The sequence below is a fragment of the Oncorhynchus tshawytscha genome, linkage group LG21 (genome assembly GCF_018296145.1).
Source record: "Oncorhynchus tshawytscha isolate Ot180627B linkage group LG21, Otsh_v2.0, whole genome shotgun sequence".
NCBI lineage: Eukaryota > Metazoa > Chordata > Actinopteri > Salmoniformes > Salmonidae > Oncorhynchus > Oncorhynchus tshawytscha.
This window is the reverse complement of record NC_056449.1, coordinates 39592651-39616283: the sequence shown is the minus strand read 5'-3', so window position 1 is coordinate 39616283 and position 23633 is coordinate 39592651. Positions and strand designations below refer to the sequence as shown.

General features: G+C 42.6%; 1 protein-coding gene across 22 annotated transcripts in view; it reads left to right on the top strand.

Moving 5' to 3' along the window:
• Positions 1-681: 681 nt before the first annotated feature.
• LOC112220592 (neuroblast differentiation-associated protein AHNAK-like) overlaps positions 682-23633 on the top strand; it is a 49719-nt gene continuing 26767 nt past the window's right edge. For 13 of the 22 annotated variants that reach the window (XM_042303489.1, XM_042303488.1, XM_042303487.1 and 10 more), the window contains exons 1-2: positions 683-1001; positions 16962-17013. The gene's annotated coding sequence lies outside the window, so the exon portion shown is untranslated. Of the gene's footprint in view, positions 1002-16961; positions 17018-23633 lie in introns of all 22 variants that reach the window. The other 9 variants (XM_042303497.1, XM_042303496.1, XM_042303498.1 and 6 more) reach the window with 4 other exon arrangements.

Below are 23633 nucleotides of genomic sequence, written 5' to 3'. Positions count from 1 at the left end.
AATAAAAGGCCACTCTAAAATCTGTAGTTTTGTCACACACCAGAATGCAACAGATATCAAACGTTTTGAGGGAGTGTGCAGTTGGCATGCTGACTGCAGGACTGTCCACCAGAGCTGTTGCCAGATAATTTATTGTTAATTTCTCTACCATAAGCCACCTCCAACATAGTTTTAGAGAATTTGGCAGTACATACAACTGGCCTCAAAACATCCAGCTTCTTCACCTGCAGGATCGTCTGAGACCAGCCACCAGGACAGCTGAGGAAACTGAGGAATATTTATGTCTGTAATAAAGCCCTTTTGTGGGGGAAAACTAATTCTGATTGGCTGGGCCTTGCTCCCCAGTAGGTGAGCCTGGCTCCCAAGTGGGTGGGTGGGTGGGTGGGTGGGCCCATGGCTACACCCCTGCCCAGTTCTGAAATCCATGGAATAGGGCCTAATTAATTAATGTAAATGTACTTATTTCCTTATATTAACTGTAACTCAGTAAGGTATTTGAAATTGTTGCATGTTGCGTTTATATTTTTGTTCAGCATAATTAGTCTCCCGGATTTTATTTACTATATTATGTCTACCCCTGATTCCAGGTTGCATTGGATGGGCAGAGCCAGAAAGGAGACTACGGCCACTCCCTTCGACACCTCCCTCCCTATATCCCTCCTTCCCGCCCTCTATCCACGACCAGTAGCCCTACCCGTTCGCATGTCCAACCATTCTGCATCGCCCGGAGTAACAGCCACGCAGACTAGAAAAAAGGTAAAACGCACTTTCTAAGGGGAGAGAGTGAGAAGGGAGGGGAGAGAGAAAAACGCCCTGGACACGGAGGGAGACTCGGGTTGATAAAGCAAGAAAAGTTTTTTTTTTTATGAGAGAAATAAGGTTTGATTGGGAAGAAGAATACGTGCTTTTATCGACTGCTGGGACCGCAGGAGGAGAAGAGGACACTGCCGAAGATGCTCAAGCTGCTGTGTTAAAGTTGTTGCAACTCAGACTGCTCATAGGTAAAACAACAATTTATGTCATCACAATTCTTATTTGAGTTATTTTAAAAGTGTATTATGGTGATGGTATCCTATCTGGTAAACTCACAAAGTTGTAAGGCATTTGTTAAATGACGTGGCAATCGTGTTTTTTTGAGGTTCGTTTTACATTACGGTTTTTTGAAAATAAGAATAACCCACTAAGTGAGAGGAAGGGTGGTGGTCCGCGGTGTTACTTTGTTTTCTCGTTCAAAGTTCTGTAATGTAGAACACGAGATGAAGTGGGTGTGTGTCACCACCCACATTAACGGAGACTTGGGTCGTACTTCTTATTTCACTCTCTTTTACTGCGCACAAAATAAAGGCTGACTGGGGTATATGGAGCGACGCCAGGCACATACAGGAGGGTTTATGTTCCTTTGTGCTTAATGCTTATCTATCCAATTTTAAAGTACCCCCAATGAGGATGTGTTGTCTCGTCCAGTTGTTACTTCTTATCAGCAACGTGGATATTGATCATTCTAACATCGCCCTGCACGCAAAGAAAACTCCCAAGTATACATTTTTGATGAAAAACCTGTCAAGCTAAGTAATGTTATTTTTTTTCCTCCCCTATTTGATTCTCATCTACCAAGTCGAGTGTTTGTGTTTGTGTGAGTATGAGTAAGAGTTGTTTGTTAAGAAATCAGCTATCAGTAAAGGCAGTTCACAAAAAGAAGCCTTTTAAGATAGGCTTCAGGCTTTGGGTGTGGGTTCTACTTTGTTACTATTACCCTCTCCCTCCCTCCCTCCCTCCCTCCCTCCCTCCCTCCCTCCCTCCCTCCCTCCCTCCCTCCCTCCCTCCCTCCCTCCCTCCCTGTTTCAGGGAGGCGCACCCATGGGAGAGAGAAAATAATGACACAAACTCTGCAATCATGTACAGCAATCCTAGAACACCATCTTCTAACCCATCTTCACCAAAAAACAATGCTTTTCAGAGTAGAATATAGTAACGGTTTTAATATAGTATATAAGTATACAGTGTGTGTGATAAATCAAACTGTACTTTCCAATTTAGCTTAAAAAAACAAAACTGTTTTCATCTGTTTTAAGTGTGTTTTAACGTGTAGTTTTAACTTGATTAGTTTTATCCTGAGATTCTAGCCAGGGTGGAGAGGGAGAGGGAGAGGGAGAGGGAGAGGGAGGGAGAGAGAGAGAGAGAGAGAGGAGAGAGGAGAGGAGAGAGAGAGAGAGAGAGAGAGAGAGAGAGAGAGAGGGGGGTGGGAGAGAGAGAGAGAGAGAGGGGGGGGGAGAGAGAGAGGGGGGTGGGAGAGAGAGAGAGAGAGAGGGGGGGGAGAGAGAGAGAGAGAGAGAGAGGGGGGGGTGGGTGGGAGAGAGAGAGAGAGAGAGAGAGAGAGGGGGGTGGGAGAGAGAGAGGGGGGTGGGTGGGAGAGAGAGAGAGAGAGGGGGGGTGGGAGAGAGAGAGAGGGGGTGGGTGGGAGAGAGAGAGGGGGTGGGAGAGAGAGAGAGAGAGAGAGGGAGAGAGAGGGGGTGGGAGAGAGAGAGAGAGAGAGAGAGAGGGGGTGGAGGGGGTGGGAGAGAGAGAGGGGGGTGGGTGGGAGAGAGAGAGAGAGGGGTGGGTGGGAGAGAGAGAGAGAGGGGGGGGTGGGGTATGGTAATGGAATGTAGTGGTTTGGAAGTACTTACTAATTGAAACCAGGCTTGAGGAAATGAGGGGAAAAATAATCAAGACTCTTGCATCTCAGAGTGAAAGAGGTGTTTTATTCGAGCTCAGAACATTAAGTATTAACAAAGATACAGAATGTATTTGAATACCAGAAACAGCTACGTTGTTATAACTTCAGGCGTGTATTAACCTTGAAGATTTACAATAAAACCAAACAGCCACCTTTTGTGTGTTTCTCCATCCCAATAGACATAGATAGAGTTATAGACGGAGAGACTTAGATCCCTCGGACATTATGCTTTGTGTAGTTGGGTGGAAAATTCAAATGTTTTAATCGCTCCCTTCCCCATTTCTGCCACACCCTGGCCCGACGTTCTTCTGTAGAGCAGCAGGGAAAGGAAAGTCTCTCTCCCAGAGATCACTAGCCACAGGCTGACACCAGAGCCAGCGAGCTCACAGAAAATGTCTTAAAAGTGTAATGGTTCTCCCAATTGTTCCTGTCGAAGTGATGGATAATGACAGCGGCTATGAGCAAAAGGGTTGTATGGTCAGTCAAGTCGTGCTTAAAGGTCCAATAGAGACTCTTAGAAATGTTCATCTCAATATCAAATCATTTCTGGGTAAATATTAAGTACCTTACAGTGATTGTTTCAAATTAAAATGATAAAAAATAAACAAACATAGCTTCTTAGCAGAGAGCAATTTCTCAAGCAAGAATTTAGCTAGGACTGTCTGGGAGTGGTCTGAGTGGGGAGGGGAAAACTTAAAACTAGCTGTTATTGGCTGAGAGGTTTGGAACTCTCATTCTTATTGGTCTATTAACTAATTCACCACCCGGTGATGTCACCAGACAGACAGGGAAAACTCCATCCCACCAAAACAGGCTAAAATTTCAGGCTATATTTTCAAACATTTCTTACACATCTCTTACACTAAAAGGGCATTATCATAACTTTCACAATTTCACAGTATTATTCCAACCTCAGTGTGACACTATATAAAACACAGGAAATCACATTTTTTGACTGTACTGGACCTTTAAATGTTCACTTTTTTTTATTGTGATGGCATGTAAATGTATAGCCTGTCTGCATGTTCAGTGTTTTGGACAGTTCATTTGACATGGTAGTACTTGTTCAAAACAGAGAATATAGTAAGTGTCAAATTTGAACTGGAACAAAGTCAGCGATACGTTACTACACAGCCAACTTCAGATTCAGAACTGTTCTTGACATCCCCCTGACAAACCCAGACCTGGTTTTGTTATTTATTAACTTAATCTGTCAATTCAGTGGACATGGAATTCATTGAACACTCATCTTTGTACTCCACCAAACCTGCCACCATACCGTTCCCCCTGCTAACTGTTGATAGCAGAGGAGAGGAGTGGCATTCTCACTGTGCCAGTGTGAAACGGAAAGAGCCCAGACTCTCGCACACTTCCTTTGGTCATTTCCTCCTCACGGTCCCATTCAAGGGTGTTTAGGACCTTCCCCGTTAGAGAGAGGGAGAGCGTACGGGAGAGAGAGGGAGAGAGAGGGAGAGAGAGAGGGAGAGCGTACGGGAGAGAGAGGGAGAGAGAGAGACAGAGAGAGAGACAGAGAGAGGGACAGAGAGAGGGACAGAGAGAGAGAGAGGGAGAGCGAGACAGGAGAGAGAGAGAGAGAGAGAGAGAGACAGAGAGAGAGACAGAGAGAGGGACAGAGAGAGAGACAGAGAGAGACAGAGAGAGAGACAGAGAGAGAGACAGAGAGAGACAGAGAGAGGGACAGAGAGAGGGACAGAGAGAGAGACAGAGAGACAGAGACAGAGAGAGGGACAGAGAGAGAGACAGAGAGAGGGACAGAGAGAGGGACAGAGAGAGAGACAGAGAGAGGGACAGAGAGAGGGACAGAGAGAGGACAGAGAGAGGGACAGAGAGAGAGACAGAGAGAGGGACAGAGAGAGGGACAGAGAGAGAGACAGAGAGAGGACAGAGAGAGAGACAGAGAGAGAGACAGAGAGAGAGACAGAGAGAGGGACAGAGAGAGGGACAGAGAGAGGGAGAGCGTACGGGAGAGAGAGACAGAGAGAGGGACAGCGAGAGGGAGAGAGACAGAGAGAGAGACAGAGAGAGGGACAGAGAGAGAGAGAGGGAGAGCGTACGGGAGAGAGGGACAGAGAGAGAGAGGGAGAGAGAGGGAGAGAGAGAGGGACAGAGAGAGGGAGAGAGAGAGAGAGGGAGAGCGTACGGGAGAGAGACAGAGAGAGGGACAGAGAGAGAGACAGAGAGAGAGACAGAGAGAGAGACAGAGAGAGAGACAGAGAGAGAGACAGAGAGAGAGACAGAGAGAGAGACAGAGAGAGAGACAGAGAGAGGGAGAGCGTACGGGAGAGAGACAGAGAGAGAGACAGAGAGAGGGAGAGCGTACGGGAGAGAGACAGAGAGAGGGACAGAGAGAGAGACAGAGAGAGAGACAGAGAGAGGGAGAAAGGGAGAGAGAGAGAGAGAGAGAGATTGGGAGGAGGACTGATTCCCATCAAACAAAGTTTTTATTTTAACACTTCGATTAATCTCTTTGTCTGATTGGTCCCTGGGTGTTCTGATTATGGATAATTGAGAAATTTAACTCATTTTAATCTCACCCTATTTTATTTTATTTATCACCTAGATTTCATAACTGGTGCACTAAAAGCAGCAACAGTTGTCCATCCGTCAGAAGTAGGACAGTAGTACGTTATTGATCCCAACTTGTGAAATTGTTGGCTAGAGCTCCACTAGTGTGGTGGGTTCTCCTCCCCCTCTGTGTAACTGTAAGCAAATCTCAACAAATATCTCTTGACTCATGGACTTATTTTGCCATAATGAAATGTAGCAATTTTCATGATAATAATTATTGCAAAATACCTCTTTCAGATAGAGCGATTGGACACAGATTTTTCAGAGAGAACCACTCCCTACACCCTCCTTCCTACTCCTTCCTATTCTGTCTATGCATTTAGAGACACACTTTACGGCATGTTGCCTGTGTTTTTTAGAGCCCAATTCATACAGTCCTATTTTTGTATTTTTTTAAAATTCTTGCCGCGATAAGCTTATTTATATCTCTTGTGCACATGGCGGCACGTTTATGAGTGGAAGTAGATGTGGGCGGATGTGGTTGGACGTCTATTTAAAAAAAAATCTATTGAATAAAACACCATCACTAAGAAATGCATTATTAATTTGTTTTAGGAAACATTAAAGGACGAATATAATGTATTTTCAGAATAGTAGAATGGCAAAATGTTTGAGTTGTATTATGTTACTGGTCTGTGCAGTCTATACGCTACAGTACATAGCCATGCACATTAAATCAATGGTTATTATGTTCATTAAACAGACACGACACACTTAGGCCTCCCTAATCACAGTCAACACACTTATATTTTATAGTAGGCTATGAATATAATGAAATATAACAGAATAAAATATAAAATAATATTATTTTCCCCCACCCAACACAACTTGCGTCGTCACGGCAACGTGTGGAACCGCTGTCATAGTGGGTTGGAAAAAAAAGGTGATATTTTGAAACAGAGCCCAGGACAATTCCATGCTTTTTTTTCATCCATGTTTTCATCTCTTTCCTACCCTCACTCCACTTTGTTAGGGAGCAGACATATGGTTTTACATTGACAGTATCTTCCTCATGATACTGATAGAAAATAATAGCAATCTATATTTACAAGAGTCTCGTGTTCATATTTCAGATCCTCAGCGGGCTTTTTTGTTTGTTGTATTGACGCGATCAAGCAAAATAATAGATCTACATTTGGTTTAGGCTACATTATAAACTGGGTGGTTCGAGCCCTGAATGCTGATTGGCTGACAGCCATGGTATATCAGACCGTATACCACTTGTATGTCAAAACAGTTATTTTTGCTGCTCTAATTACGTTGGTAACCAGTTTTTTAATAGCAATAAGGCAACTCTGGGGTTCCTGATATATGGCCAATATACCACGGCTAAGGGCTGTGTCCAGGCACTCTGTGTTTGCTTGTGCCTAAGAACAGCCCTCAGCTGTGGTATATTGGGCATATACCACACCCCCTCGTGGCTTATTGCTTAATTATAACATGCTAAATGTTTCTGATTAGTGATAGATGAGAAAATGAATTGATGAGCTAAACCACCTCCACTTATTAGCCCAGTCAGAGAATTAACCAACTATACAGATGGAGATTCAGTGAAATAAAAATCACATCGATTGATTAAAACAAGTCACAGTCTTTTGGTCGGGAGACGGGCCTAGGCTACTAAGTGGCTGCGAGTGAAGAGTAAACTAATCCACTTGTTAAAGCTACACAACATTGCTGGCAAAATGTTCTGATCAGTGATAATGTACGAGCCAACTAGACAAGAGGATCTTGAGCAGCACTCACCTCAACTAAGCTAACGTTTCTAATTCTAGCATAAATACTATCCAAACAAAGATTTAGTGAAAAAAAATACAAATCAGACATTGTCTCAATGCAGCTGAAAAAGTAGAACATACTAACAATTTGATGCCTTCAATTTCATTAGCATACTTTATTCCAATATGTTCATCGTTCAGTGATTTTTATTTCCACAGCAGTTATTTATGGATCCATCCAGTTATAATTAAGATTATATATATATACATTTTTTCATGGGTGAAGTGACATGCCTTGCAAAGTTTAGAACTGCCAGGATGATAGTAGTAACGGGCGCTGCCTAGCAACCATCAAGAACTTAAGAGCGTAGTGAGTGCCAAAGCCACCTCAGCATTATGGCTACATTTAATACGAAGGCAAAACTCTGCCCATAACTTTTGGACTATAGGATTCCCAGATGGCATGGATTATTGAGTCATTGTTAGTTTTACACTTAAGGCATGACTCTGCCATTGTGCTGTAGAATTTGTGAATTTTGTCTCTTGTGTAATAAATTATATACATTAGTTTATAATGAATTATGTGTACATTTTTGTTAACTCTTAGTTATGTTCCAACAGTCCCTCTATCTTGTGCCAATATCAGTTATTTTTAAGTCTTGTTTTCAATAGTTTATATTTTTTCAAAGAGATTGTCAGTTGGATAGGCTCTCTGCAAGGTTTTGTATAGCTTATCTATCATATGAACATCCTTTTTCACATTCAAATATGTTTCCTGAAGATCGAAATGTCTTGATATGAAACATTTCAAGTTGCATGTATTTGAAGATATCTACATTGGTACAACATTGCTTTTTAATTCTGTCATGGAAATAATTTCCTATTACCAAGTCATTTATGATTTCTATGCCTTTACATTTTTTATTTTTTATTTTACCAGGTAAGTTGACTGAGAACACATTTTCATTTACAGCAACGACCTGGGGAATAGTTACAGGGGAGAGGAGGGGGGAGGAGTGGGGGGGGGATGAATGAGCCACTTGGAAGGCTTTAGTTTACCATGTGGAATAGTTTATGGATGATCAGTTGATGTTGAGATGTGTCTGTTACTTGAACACTGTGAAGAATTTATCTGGGCTGCAATCTGAGGTGCAGGTAACGCTAATAAACTTACCCCCTTACCCTGCAGCAGAGGGAACTCTGGGTCTTATTTTCCTGTGGAGGGCCTCATGAGTGCCAGTTTCATCATAGCGCTTGATGGTTTTTGCGACTGCACTTGAATAAACTTGAAAAGTTCTTGACATTTTCCGCATTGACTGACCTTCATGTCTTAAAGTAATGATGGACTGTTGTTTCTCTTTGCTTATTTGAGCTGTTCTTGCCATAATATGGACTTGGTCTTTTATCAAATAGGGCTATATTCTCAATACCACCCCTACCCTGTCAGAACACAACTGATTGCCTCAAATGCATTAAGAAGGAAAGAAATTCCACAAATAAACTTTTCATAAGGCACACCTGTTAATTGAAATGCATTCCTTGTGACTACCGCATGAAGCTGGTTGAGAGAATGCCAAGAGTGTACAGAATGAGTAGGTGTGTCCACATATTTGACTGGTACTGTATGTCAATTAAGGTTACTTTAAATGACATACCCAAATCTAACTGCCTGTAGCTCAGGCCCTGAAGCAAGGATAAGCATATTCTTGGTACCATTTGAAAGGAAAAACGTTGACTGGTACTGGAAATGTCGTAAGTAAAAGCCCTGGGTGGGAAGTTGATACAAATCCAAATCAGGAAGGTTAAAATCACCCCCTGACTTAAGAAGATAAAAGCTTTTCTCTTTATTCTGTAAGTTTTATTTGACAACATAAAGTCTGTTATGACTGAGTATAGTTATTTAAAGAATGTCTTCGGTAGGGTAATTGGTATTACCGAGAATAAATCTAAAAACTTTGGGAGCCATGACGACGCCATTCTGAAGATTCTACCTGTAAGATATATGGGAGGTTTGTTCCATTTAGTCAGATCTGCTTTCATATTGTTGAATAATGGGATAAAGTTATCTTTATATATTTGTTGTTTGTTGTCACTTATTAACCGTCTACGTATTTAATATTTTTTTCTGGTCCACTTAAACGATTGCTGTAGATCATGAGTTATTCCTATTTTTTTTTCTGATAATAGTTTTTAACAAGGGAGGCATTGAGTTTTCATTATTGGTCTGGTATATCAGGATATCATGAGCAAATAAGTTTAGTTTATATTCATGTTTACCAATACTGATGCCTGTTACGTTTGGGTCCTGTCTAATTCCTTCTGCAAGTGGTTTAATTGCAAGTGCAAACAGGAGGGGGGAGAGGGGACATCCATGGCACGTGCCCCTTTCTAAAGCAATTGAATCAGATAATGTTTTATTTGTGTATATCTTTGATTTAGGACATTTGATATATATTTGATATATATTTTTTATGAAATGTATTATTTCAGCTGGAAAGCTGGTTTGAAAGGTGTGTAATTGTCACTCAGTACTAATGGTGCCTTAATTTAGTATGTGTTAACGGACACTTATCCTAGGTGATAGTGGTTTCACAACTAAGAAACACTGAAAAAACTTGACAGTATTCACGCTGTAATCTTACACAACCTTGCATATGTGCAACCGTGCAACCCCCCCACCTTCCAACTCCCTTTATACAGCTCTGACTAGAGTTGACATGGGGTGAACAGATATAGGATCTTAATTTGATCAAACTGTTGATCACCCTACAAACTTGTAGTGTATTCAAGGTTTAAAAATGATTATAAAGTTTGTAATTTCCACAAAATCAGACTTGATTTGCCCTGACTAAACAAAACATTTATCAACCCCTACAAAAACGTAAATTTAATTATAATCCACACAATCATTCACATTTCCTGTTGCTGCAGGATTATTTTCCTGCTGTGCGAAACTGGTCAAATTAAGATCCTACATCTGTACGTACATGTTGTTTGAAATGGAATGCCTAAATACCATTGTGGCAGTGCGAGGAATGTTAATTTAGACTTATATTTTGCTTTGTTGAGGTTGTTATCTTGCTGGCAACAGATTCTGTCTCACATGTTTTTTAAACTGTAATTTGTTTACCTCCTTCTCAGCACTTGTTTCCAATCACAGTTGTTCTTGTACTCTGAAATAAAACCGCTAGCCTATAGAACGTGCAGAAAGTTGCAAAAGTCAAAAGGTTACAGTTAAACACTATGTATCAATATGTCATGTCACTGGAAGACGTTATAATGATTAATGTCAACAATAACTATAGAATGTAATAGAATTTCAGGTATTAAATGGAGATTTGCAAAGCTCCATCACTTTAAGATTAAAATGGAGGTGTGCTATAAGCCTGTAAATACCATTCACACGAGCAATAAACAGTGTTCCTGCCACTTTGGGTCAGACAACAACAGCCTACAATATAAATAACAATAGTTATTTTTTCTTTTGAAACAATACTTGTATACCATCCTTAGTTGTTGGTGCATTTTGATGCGTGTTGGAAACAAAATGTAAATCATTTCTATAAAAGGATATATTCCACTTGCAAATCAGTGTAATAAATAATTTCAAGTTCAGTTATTGAACAATGTTATGTTGTTTGATTTTGAGGTTTTACGTACCATGTACTGAAGAATAATCACATTTTCCTCTACCAAATTAAAAATGTTTCTCTTTGCTTATGTAAAACCTCTCTCTCTCTCTCTCTCCATTTCTCTCTCTGGTCTGTAAACTAGTCAGGCCAGTTAGTAATAACAAATGTTGCTTTGTCAGCTGATCAGTCCACCCCTTCGATTGCAACTACTCCCCACAATAAAGGAAGGAGGAAAACATTGAGACAATTCTGTTTGATAACATTGGAATAATTCCACAACTAAGGATACATCTCAAATGGCACCCTATTCCCTTCATAGTGCACTACTTTTAACCAGGGCTCATAGATCCTTAACCAAATCTTGCCACTCACTCACCAGGGTTTCACACTTCATTGTTTTATTAGTGTTCTTATCACAGTCACCATTCAATCTATTCTTTATTGTTGTCTTGACTGACAGATCCTTTGCTCTCTGGTTTCATTCACTTTCACTGCCTCTTTCAGAGACAAGACTAACTCACTAGGTATTTACTAAACTGGAGTGTCTCTATGGCTCCTTGGCACAATCATGTACAGAGATCTATTCAGTGATGATGATTGTAGTTGCACAACCCAACAGAATAAAGAATGAAAGAAAGAATGAAAGAAAGAATGAAAGAAAGAAAGAAAGAAAGAAAGAAAGAAAAAGGAGAAAGTGATTCTGTTTTGTGGCTGAACCCTGTGCTGACATGCTCTGGGTGGCAGACAGCACACGAAGAGGCTGGGTAGAGTGAGTGGAGGACATTTCTTTGGAGTTAGTCACTGCGAGAGAGAGAGAGAGAGAGACAGGAGAGGAGAGACTAGGCTCTGTTCCAGCTGGCCTGACAACTCTATCGAGGAATGTGGTAGAGGCAGGGTGGGGCCTGCTCAGCCCCGTAGAGCACAGCACAACACCCATCCCAGGGCCTGGCCTGCTCAGCCCGTTAGAGCACAGAACAACACCCAGCCCTGTTGCCTAGCACGTTGGTTGCTCTCTTAGCAATCTAGCTAGAACTGAGAGGCTATGGTGGATCTCAGCCCCGTAGCCTGCTGCTTCAATCTCTTAGCAAGCTAACTGCTAGGGCTGAGACAGGGCTGGAGGCTAGGGTGGGGCCCAGCCTCGTAGCCTATTGCTCCAATCTCTTAGCAAGCTAACTGCTAGGGCTGAGACAGGGCTGGAGCCCAGCCTTGTAGCCTATCGCTCCAATCTCTTAGCAAGCTAACTGCTAGCGCTGAAGGCTAGGGTGGGGCCCAGCCTCGTAGCACAGCACAGCACCTAGCCCTTTAGCCTGCTGCTCCTTTAGCAAGCGAGCACTGCCTGAGGTAGCCTAGCCCGTTGCTCCGATCCAATAGCAAACAAGCTAGCGCTGACATGGTGAAAAGATCTTAGGCACATAGAAATAAATACATTTGTTTGACTGACTAGAACAGGGAAAAGCCCATCAGATCACAGACATTTTGACAGTACACTCATGGTACAATCAATATTGCTAGTCAGTCAAATTCCCAAGCCAGCCCTACACAGCTTTTATTTGACTAGGCAAGTCAGGTAAGAACAAATACTTATTTTCAATGACAGCCTAGGAACAGTGGGTCAACTGCCTTGATCAGGGGCAGATAAACAGCTTTTGACCTTGTCACCTCAGGGATTTGATCTTGCAACCTTCCGGTTACTAGTCCAATGCGCTAACCACTGCGCTAACCACTACGCTACCCTGCCGCTAGCAAGTTAGCTAGCGCTGATCACTCCTCTGTGTGTATTGCTGAGCTGGTGATGGTCAGCAGTAGTCTGGGGGCCACACTGTTTCCTTTCTAGATTGAACCTACCTGAGATTTGTTCAGCTTAGTTTTGCAGTGACCTTGAACTAGTTTCCCAAGACAGTACTATGATAGGTGAAGGTGTTTCCCCACAATTCTCAGAACATTTCTGTAACTGTTATTCCAGTCGCCTTGCTTTAACTAATGGTGTTCGCTTTACCACATAGGTGTGACCAATAGTAAATAGTTTTGGACGTGTGATGCCCAGGTAACAAGTCAATGCAAGTCAAGGTTGACATTTTCTTATGTTAATAGCACAATTGACAATATCCATTTATCTAGTCAGAAAATGTTTCCAAACAGACATTAAAACAACCAATGCAAATCAGATCAACCTTACCTGAATCTGCTTCCTTGAATGGAATACAGAGCCCACAAAGTCGTCTGTTCTTTTAACCAATCAATTGGCCAACATTTTTCAACGTCTATTTTTCTATGTGTTTTAATAAACACACCCTATGTGTTTTAATAAAATCAACTCTATGCATTGAGCTTGTCTGATGCTTTAAGCTTACGGATTGATTAAATAAGACAAATGCCTCAAGAGGGCGTCAGAGATCTAGATAACCAGAATTTAAGAAACAACTTTAACCTGACCATCCTCCTCCTGCTGCTCATACTGGCTTTAAAAGATTCTGCCGTTACTCTCCTGAAGTTGCCGGTAATAGGCTACACCAGGAGTCGGTAACATTTCTCATGTGGAATGCCAATTTATCTTACCATTTCAACCGATCTGTGTGCAAGTTATGGTTTTCATATGCAATGTCTTTGTGAAACAGTTTAAGTTAATTCATAATAACTTATTCTTTTCTCAAAATCGTTGTTCACATGGTTCATCAAAATTCCATCCAAATCTAAATGAAATTGATGCAAACCTAAAATGTAACTTCTATTGCTTTTGCCAACTATGTAAAAAAATTGCCTATATAAATCCAACAAATAAAAACATTGCAGCCTGCAGGTAGAAAATATCCTGATAATAATAAATATCTGTTAAACCATATTCAGCCTGTCTGCAACAAACTTGGAACATTTGATCAACTATTAGCTTGTGTTGGCTGAAGCTTGCAACATTTTATAAAATATTCTGGGCCCTCAGAGTTTCCCACGCCAGTGAGCTTGGGACAGACACAGCTGTAGGCTATTTGCGCAAGCGATAAGAAGCAGTGCTTGACTTGGGCAGGAGCTCACTGGAGCTGAGTACCAGCACCTAAAATGCTCTTCTGTTCTATTCCTCTGATAGAATTAGCTAAAAGTTATTGTGGAACTCCTGCACCTAAATATATACAGTACCAGCACCCAAAATGAGTGACCGGAACCTAATTCAGTCCACGTCAAGCACTGATAAGAAGTAATCATGTAGGCCTATTTTATGACGTTTCCATTGGATCAGAGCATGACATTTTTTCCCTATCACGCCAAGTGGTAATTGAAAGGGAAAGAGCTGGAAATATTTTTCAAATACATGGAGGAACTATTATCATTCTCAAGGGATGTAAAAACAGACTTTTCTTGCTGTTTGAGGTGAAGAAAACATTACTTTGAGATGCTCCACAGCTCATTAGTGGTGGTGTGTTAAGCCAATCAGAAATACTATCAGATGCTCAAATGGGCACATTTATATGCCTACATTTGCACGCAGGCCAGGTAGCCTATAGACCTACTTCTATGCGTGCACGTCCTTACTCAACATTGACAGGAGCTCTAGACAATGACTAAATTGACAAAACTCGTACATGGAATGAAATATACCAAAACTTGTTTCTCACAAGTGTAGCATAGGTTGTGTACTCTGGGAGGCGCATGGCGGTCGGGCTAACACCCTAACGACCGAACAATCGGACCAGTCGACTGATTGGGGTCAGCCCTACTACATATGTTGTTGATCTCCCCTTCGTGACAGGAGACAAATGAATACAACGCCTCTGGTGTCTGCTAGTTTAGACAGCTGCCGTACCCTGAGTCTCTCTATGCAAACACAGTGACAATCCGACCTCGTATCGCTTGGTGTTTATCACCACTGACCTATCTATTTCAGTACCAGGCAGAAATAACCAACCAGCTAGCTGCGCCAACAATAAAGCAGTAAGGATAGGAAGACGTTATAGCTTGGTGGTGTTGTGATGAAAGACTTTAATGAGGGTTTGAAATGACTGGCGGCCGGGGGAGGGGGGTCAGTTAAGGGAGAAACACTTGTTGGATCCGTTGCCAGACCCTATCGCTATAGACAACGACATGTAGCTATGACGTGCTTGGTTTCTGCTCTTCTGCAACTTCAACAGGAAGCACAAACGGAACACCGGAGTGATACATAAATCAAACTTAGATCCAATTTGTTAACTTTGTAACTGTGTTATGCATCACAGGTTTGTGTTTGATCCTCAAACTAGTTCAGCCTTTCAAGTAACCAATCAAAATCCTGGAAAGCTTTTCATATTTTTACCCTTTACTATAACTATAACTTTGACATTGAGTTCTGTTTTTCAACTGAAAGTGTCTCTAATAAACAAATAAAACAACAACCTGTTTGCTTTTTTTATACAACAACAGGGGAGGAGGCAGCAGACTCATGACAGTTACAAAAAAAAAACTTGTCTTTAAAGAATTTTGAAAATGGGGCAGGTTGTCACTGGTCCATGCCTGTCTGTGAGGAATCCAGTCCACCATTTGCTGTTGCTGCTCCAGAGGAAAGACTCTTCTTTGTTTCACAGTACCCTCGTCCAGTCAAAGCAGTAATCTTCAAACGTGGACAGGAATTGTGATCTAGGCCGAAATGAAAGCATTTTTTATATAACGTACCAAGTTCAGCTTTTACTGTCTAGACAAATGGCAAAGTTTTATTTGAAAATAAATATATATCAATACCAAAGCAGTTGGCTAGCATATGCTTATACAATTATAACTTCAAAGATATAGTCGTCTCAAAGCTTAAAGGCTGTGCTGAAAATGACCATAATCATTCAGGAAATCAGAATTCTCCAGATACTTTATAGTATGAGTCATGAGTCTTAAATCAGATAAGTATGAGTTATAAATGTTAAATCAGATAAGTATGAGTCATGAATCTTCAGACATGTGCTAGTACAGTGAGCTCCAAAAGTATTGGGACACTGGTTTCCATCCAACCTTTTTATGTGAGTGAAGCTCATGTCGAATAAAAAAAAATATATATAAGGACAGGCCTGATGGAAACGGACATTTTTCAGTTAAACTTTCCAAATATCCACAAAAAACAAAATACGCTAGACAAGGTGGGATCTTTTTGTGTCTGTAAAATGACTTAAGCGAGAAAAATGTCGGTGTTGTCCTCCCCACTACTACAACAAAATGTGGAAAAAGTCATGGGTGTGGGAATACGTTCTGGAGGCGCTATAACCTCAAGCGAGACGCTATCTGTTATGTTGGCCTAAGGCTAGTCGCTAGTTGTTTCTAAGATGTTAATAGACCTTAACTGAAAGTGAATCTTGGCTAAACGTATTAGCAGCCACATGCAGACATCAGGCCTACGGGAGATAGCAGCTGGGTATGTGAGGTCTGTGTACAAGCCAAGGTGTTGACTCCCCAGGGGAACATTATAAGTAAAGGGCCAATACCTCGTGACTGTTTTTGTATGGGACTGTTTTGGCAACGTTTGATAGTCCAGCAATATGCGTTCAAACAAACTAGTCTTTGCGTTGAGTTGGGAAACTGAAATGACCTGCCTGAAGTGTATCTTGTTGTGTTGAGTGATCTATGGTGCATATTTAAGATGGTATGGCTGCCTGCTATGGTATGGTCTGCCACATAATTCACATTACCCACTGGGCACAGACGTCAGTTTAAACGTCTAGTATTTATTTACATTTGGTTGAGTTGTCCACGAACGTCAATTTAATGTGAAATCTTCTAAACATTTAAACCACGTTGTTGGATTTAGGTAAAAAAATTGGGTGAAAAAAAGACGAAATGTCCTTACGTTGATAAGTTTTTGCAAATCCAATCAGTTGTTCAACGTCATCACATAGATTTGTTGTGATGCAGCATGGTCTAAGCAGTAGCTGCATACACATCAGTTAAGGGAGTGTTTTACATAATTGGTACTCTTTGCCATCAAGACTTCATTCTCACCCAGGCAGGTTCATTATTAATGTTTCGGAGTGCCCCTCCAGATGATTAAAGGAATTCTCTCTGAGGTGAAAGTTCATTGCATTGTCAGGAAGACACAATCACAACACATTGCAGACGTGTCTACGTAGTCATGTAGACTAGATATCCCTGGAGCAATAGCGTAGAAGTACGGGCGTAGTTTATGCATTTGTTTCTATGTCTTTCCGAAAGCCATCAATGAAAAAGTGTCTTGAAGTTGGTTGCTCTCTTGTGTGAGTAACACATGCAAGAGAGGTGTGTGGACGTGAGAATGAACCTAACTAGTCGATCAATCAATGTGATTAACTCCTGTTCCTCTTCTCTCGTGTGTCCCTCTGTTAACAGACAAACAGGAAGCAAAGAGACAGAGCCCTTGGCCTTGCTTGAGCAATCCAAAGTACGTAAGTGTCCTTCACTCAAAGATATAGTCCTCCAAGATGTTGACGACAAGACACAGACTAAACACAACACAAAACATATCAGTTACTGTAAACTGAATATCTCCACAAATATAATAGAGTTCATCTTGTTGCTGTCATTTTGTTTTGTTCAACAGCATTCTATTGTCTTTGTTGATTTAGACCTTGGTGATTCTAAAGTCAGACTCTAGAACCACTTTTGGAATGTTTGTCACAGAACCTTCTTTGAACCTGGAAGGTCATGTCTCCATTCAGCTGTGAAAGGCCTGCCTTGGAGAAATCTGACACCCTGTGTATGCCTCCTCTTTGCCCCCCATGCCATTGCTCGACCACCTGTTTAGTCCAGCCCCCCACCTTTAATATGAAATGGCAAGTCAAGCACTGCCAGATCACACTGTTTAACTGTTGGTAGTAGCAGCTGCGGCAAGATACATTTTTAGTGTCCAAAGTCTAAGGAATACCAAACCGCCAAACAGTATGTAGACAATATAGCCAATAAGGGAAGAAAGGAAACAGGCGTATACAGATTTGTTCTGTGGTCAGAAAGAGGCGGGTTAACTAACTGGTTAGGAGCTGCCATTGTCAGAAACCAGAAGCTTTCTGGTCGGGTGGTCTGTCCTCGTGTTCCCTGCAGGCTTTCTCTCATAGCACAGTTACACAGCAAACCACAATGATGATGTATGATGCTCATCCCCTTCCCTCCTTCTCTCCCATTTCCCATTCCTTCCTTCCTTCCCTCCCATTCCTTCCCTCCCATACCTTCCCTTCCCATTCCTTCCCTCCCATTCCTTCCCTTCCCATTCCTTCTCTCCCATTTCCCATTCCTTCCTTCCTTCCCTCCCATTCCTTCCCTCCCCATTCCTTCCCTCCCATTCCTTCCCTTCCCATTCCTTCTCTCCCATTTCCCATTCCTTCCTTCCTTCTCTCTCATTTCCCATTCCTTCCTTCCTTCCCTCCCATTCCTTCCCTCCCCATTCCTTCCTTCCTTCTCTCCCATTTCCCATTCCTTCCTTCCTTCTCTCCCATTTCCCATTCCTTCCTTCCTTCCCTCCCATTCCTTCCCTCCCCATTCCTTCCCTCCTTCTCTCCCATTTCCCATTCCTTCCTTCCTTCTCTCCCATTTCCCATTCCTTCCTTCCTTCCCTCCCATTCCTTCCCTCCCCATTCCTTCCCTCCCATTCCTTCCCTCCCCATTCCTTCCTCCCATTCCCCTCCCATTCCTTCCCTCCCCATTCCTTCCCTCCCATTCCTTCCCTCCCCATTCCTTCCCTCCCATTCCTTCCTTCCCATTCCTTCTCTCCCATTTCCCATTCCTTCCTTCCTTCTCTCCCATTTCCCATTCCTTCCTTCCTTCCCTCCCATTCCTTCCTCCCCATTCCTTCCTCCCATTCCTTCCCTCCCCATTCCTTCCCTCCCATTCCTTCCTTCCCATTCCTTCCTCCCATTTCCCATTCCTTCCTTCTCCCCATTTCCCATTCCTTCCCTCCCATTTCCCATTCTTCCTTCCCATTCCTTCCCTCCCATTCCTTCCCTTCCCATTCCTTCCCTCCCATTCCTTCCCTTCCCATTCCTTCCCTTCCCATTCCTTCCCTCCCATTCCTTCCTTCCCATTCCTTCCCTCCCATTCCTTCCTTCCCATTCCTTCCTTCCCATTCCTTCCCTCCCATTCCTTCCTTCCCATTCCTTCCTTCCCATTCCTTCCTTCCCATTCCTTCCCTCCCATTCCTTCCCTTCCCATTCCTTCCTTCCCATTCCTTCCCTCCCATTCCTTCCTTCCCATTCCTTCCTTCCCATTCCTTCCCTCCCATTCCTTCCCTCCCATTCCTTCCCTCCCATTCCTTCCCTCCCATTCCTTCCCTTCCCATTCCTTCTCTCCCATTTCCCATTCCTTCCTTCCTTCCTCTCATTTCCCATTCCTTCCTTCCTTCTCTCCCATTTCCCATTCCTTTCTTCCTTCTCTCCCATTTCCCATTCCTTCCCTCCCATTTCCCATTCCTTCCCTCCCATTCCTTCCCTCCCATTCCTTCCTTCCCATTCCTTCCCTCCCATTCCTTCCTTCCCACCCATTTCCCATTCCTTCCTCCCATTCCTTCCCTCCCATTCCTTCCCTCCCATTCCTTCCCTCCCATTCCTTCCCTCCCCATTCCTTCCTTCCTTCTCTCCCATTTCCCATTCCTTCCTTCCTTCTCTCCCATTTCCCATTCCTTCCTTCCTTCCCTCCCATTCCTTCCCTCCCCATTCCTTCCCTCCTTCTCTCCCATTTCCCATTCCTTCCTTCCTTCTCTCCCATTTCCCATTCCTTTCTTCCTTCTCTCCCATTTCCCATTCCTTCTCTCCCATTTCCCATTCCTTCCCTCCCATTTCCCATTCCTTCCCTCCCATTCCTTCCTTCCCATTCCTTCCCTCCCATTCCTTCCTTCCCTCCCATTTCCCATTCCTTCCCTCCCATTTCCCATTCCTCCCTTCCCTCCCATTTCCCATTCCTTCCTTCCTTCCCTCCCATTCCATCCTTCCTTCCCATTCATTCCCTCCCATTTCCCATTCCTTCCTTCCTTCCCTCCCATTTCCCATTCCTTCCTTCCTTCCCTCCCATTCCTTCCCTCCCATTCCTCCCTTCCCTCCCATTTCCCATTCCTTCCTTCCCTCCCTCCCATTCCTTCCCCACAATTTTCTTCTTTGACAGTTTTTGTGCCCAAATATTGACTTTCATGTCTCCCTTGAGCACATTTCGATGAGCTCAATGATTTGGTTCGAGTGTGGTGTGTCCTTCGACAAGTAGATTTTTTTTTTTGCACTCAAGGCACAGAGAGATAGAAATGGAAGAAAGATAAGTTGTTTGACTGTTGTTGTTTCTGCTTTCTATGACTGCTTGTCTGTCGTATGATTCCATGAACACAAGTCTTGTTCACTGTTTGTTTACCCCTCAATCAGCTGGTCATGTGACTTTACATTACAGCAATACAGTGTTGTTTACCCCTCAGCCAGCTGGTCATGTGACTTTACATTACAGCAATACAGTGTTGTTTACCCCTCAGCCAGCTGGTCATGTGACTTTACATTACAGCAATACAGTGTTGTTTACCCCTCAGCCAGCTGGTCATGTGACTTTACATTACAGCAATACAGTGTTGTTTACCCCTCAGCCAGCTGGTCATGTGACTTTACATTACAGCAATTATACAAACCATAGTTTCCCTCCTGATCTGTGTGTCTCTTTGATGTTAAGAGTTGGATTACGGTACTTAACAGTTGTTTCCTCTTCCTGCTCATATTTCATTCCTTTCCTATAGAGTCCTTCCTTGTCTCCTTTCCTATAGAGTCCTTCCCTGTCTCCTTTCCTATATTGTTCTTCCCTGTCTCCTTTCCTATAGAGTCCTTCCTTGTCTCCTTTCCTATATTGTTCTTCCCTGTCTCCTTTCCTATAGAGTCCTTCCTTGTCTCCTTTCCTATATTGTTCTTCCCTGTCTCCTTTCCTATATTGTTCTTCCCTGTCTCCTTTCCTATATTGTTCTTCCCTGTCTCCTTTCCTATATTGTTCTTCCCTGTCTCCTTTCCTATATTGTTCTTCCCTGTCTTCTTTCCTATATTGTTCTTCCCTGTCTCCTTTCCTATATTGTTCTTCCCTGTCTCCTTTCCTATATTGTTCTTCCCTGTCTCCTTTCCTATAGAGTCCTTCCTTGTCTCCTTTCCTATAGTGTCCTTCCTTGTCTCCTTTCCTATAATGTTCTTCCCTGTCTCCTTTCCTATAGAGTCCTTCCTTGTCTCCTTTCCTATATTGTCCTTCCCTGTCTCATTTCCAGTCATTACAAGCATTTTGCTACACCCACAATAACATCTGCTAAACATGTGTATGTAACCAATACAATTTGATTTGATCTCTAGTGTGAGGAGATTGTCTAAGTGAAAGCAAGTTGGGAGAAACATAACATTGTGTAGTTAATGGACAGAAAGACTGGAAATATTAAATGAAATTCACTAATAAATAACGGGAACATTTAAACAGTTCTCCTCTCTCTGTTTTCTACAGAGGTTGTAAAGCAGCTGTCTGTGGTTTTAAGGTCCCTGGCATGATGACAAGTTTACTTCTAGGCTGACATTCCACAGGAACTGGCCCTGAAACAGTTAGGCCCTCCTCCCATGTTCTCCCTCTCTCTCACCCCCCTGCTCTCACCCCTCCCATCTATTTGTTCTCTCCACTCTCTCACCCTCTCCTCCCCTCCTTCCCTCCCTGTGTTCTTTCCTCTCTCTCACCCTCCTCCCCCCTCCCCCATCTCCTCTCTCTCTCTCTCTCTCTCTCTCTCTTTCCTCTTCATGTTTCTCTCTCCCCCACCCATTCATCCCTCCCTCACATTCTCTCTCTGCCCCTCCCAGTACACCTTGCCAGGAATATGTCAAAACTGTGAGAACAAGGACTGCCCAAATACTTCTCTAGATCATGAAGCTATGTTCCAAAAGAGGGAGGGAAGCGGGAACAGGAAAATACACAACAGTAACGAGGCTATATACAGGGTATTACGGTACAGAGTCAATGTGGAGGCTATATACAGGGTATTACGGTACAGAGTCAATGTGGAGGCTATATACAGGGTATTACGGTACAGAGTCAATGTGGAGGCTATATACAGGGTATTACGGTACAGAGTCAATGTGGAGGATATATACAGGGTATTACGGTACAGAGTCAATGTGGAGGATATATACAGGGTATTACAGTACAGAGTCAATGTGGAGGATATATACAGGGTATTACGGTACAGAGTCAATGTGCAGGGGGCACCGGTTAGTTGAGGTAACTGAGGTAATATGTACATGTAGGTAGAGGTAAAGGGACTATAGATAGATAATAAACAGAGGTCCTGGATGGCAGGATGCTTGGCCCCAGTAATGTACTGGGCTGTACGCACTACCCTTTGTAGTGCCTCGCGGTCGGAGGCCGAGCAGTTGCCATACAAGGCGGTGATGCAACCAGTCAGGATGCTCTCGATGGTGCAGCTGTAGAACCTTTTTGATGATCTGAGGACCCATGACAAATCGTTTCAGTCTCCTGATTCAGTCTCTCAAATCCATGAATGTCTCTATTGCAGACGCAGATAAGCTCTGAAATGGGGAAACAGTCAGATGACCAACAGATCCCGGTGTAGTAGAGCCAAATCATGAAATGGGACGTTATGTTTTTTTTGTGTGGCTCTTTTGATGATTTCTAATTTCTCTGATGAATGCAATTTTGGAGGACTCAGGTGTGTCACACACACACACACACACACACACACACACACACACACACACACACACACACACACACACACACACACACACAAACACTCTCTCTCTGTTTTTGATTTACTTAGAATACATTTTGGTCATGGTAATAAGGATCCGTTTTAGATTGTATTACTAGCTAGCAGTGTCAGTTGACCTGAGTGGAATTTGATCTTCATGAGTTAATTAGATCAAGCCGTCTTTGATTAATAACACCCTATTCCCTATGTTGTGCACTACTTTTGATGGACCATGGTCAAAAGTATTGCACTATGTAGGGAATAAGGTGTCATTTGGGATGCATCCTTTGACATTGCAGATTCGGTAGGTCTGCGTAGTTGCCTTGTTAAAGTCACTCCCTTTAGCTGGACTGGCTGTGCTTGTTGTTGGGTTTTAATGTACCAGCAGTATATGAATAGAATCTCATAGCTATGATCTGATTCATATCTAGATTCATCTGATTCATATCTAGAGAGAGAGAGAGAGAGAGAGAGAGAGAGAGAGAGAGAGAGAGAGAGAGAGAGAGAGAGAGAGAGAGAGAGAGAGAGAGAGAGAGAGAGAGAGAGAGAGAGAGAGAGAGAGAGAGAGAGAGAGAGAATTGTTCATACTGTATCTACTGTCTTGTCTGTTTCTATAAAATGCTTCGCAGACGAACAGTGAAATGCTCGATCAAGGGTGTTTATTTTTACATTGTAGAATAATAGTGAAGCTATGCAATAACACATTTTATTTAACCTGGCAGGTCAGTCTTATTTACAATGACGGCCTAGGAACAGTGCGTTAACTGCTTTGCTCAGGGGAAGAACGACAGATTTTTACCTTGTCAGCTCGGAGGATTCGATCCAGCAACTTTTCAGTTACTGGCCCGACACTCTAACCACTGGGCTACCTGGCCCGACACTCTAACCACTAGGCTACCTGGCCCGACACTCTAACCACTAGGCTACCTGGCCCGACGCTCTAACCACTAGGCTACCTGACGCCACATATGGAATCATGTAGTAACCAAAAAAGTGTTAAACAAATCAAAGTATATTTGATATTTGAGAATCTTCAAAATGGCCACCCTTTACCCTGATGACATCTTTGCACACTTTTGGCATATATATGTATTTATATATTTATTTATACATGGTACAGAACAATCAGTCAGCAAACTTTTGAAGAAATATGTTTTTCTGTGCAGTATTCATTTGAACGTTCTTTTCATAAAGGTCAGGAATGAACATTGAATACTGGATAATTTATCTTCACAGTCAAATGGCACCCTGGATCTTGGTCAAAAGTAGTGCACTATCTAGGGAACATTTGGGATGCACCCTACACAGTCTTCTTGATG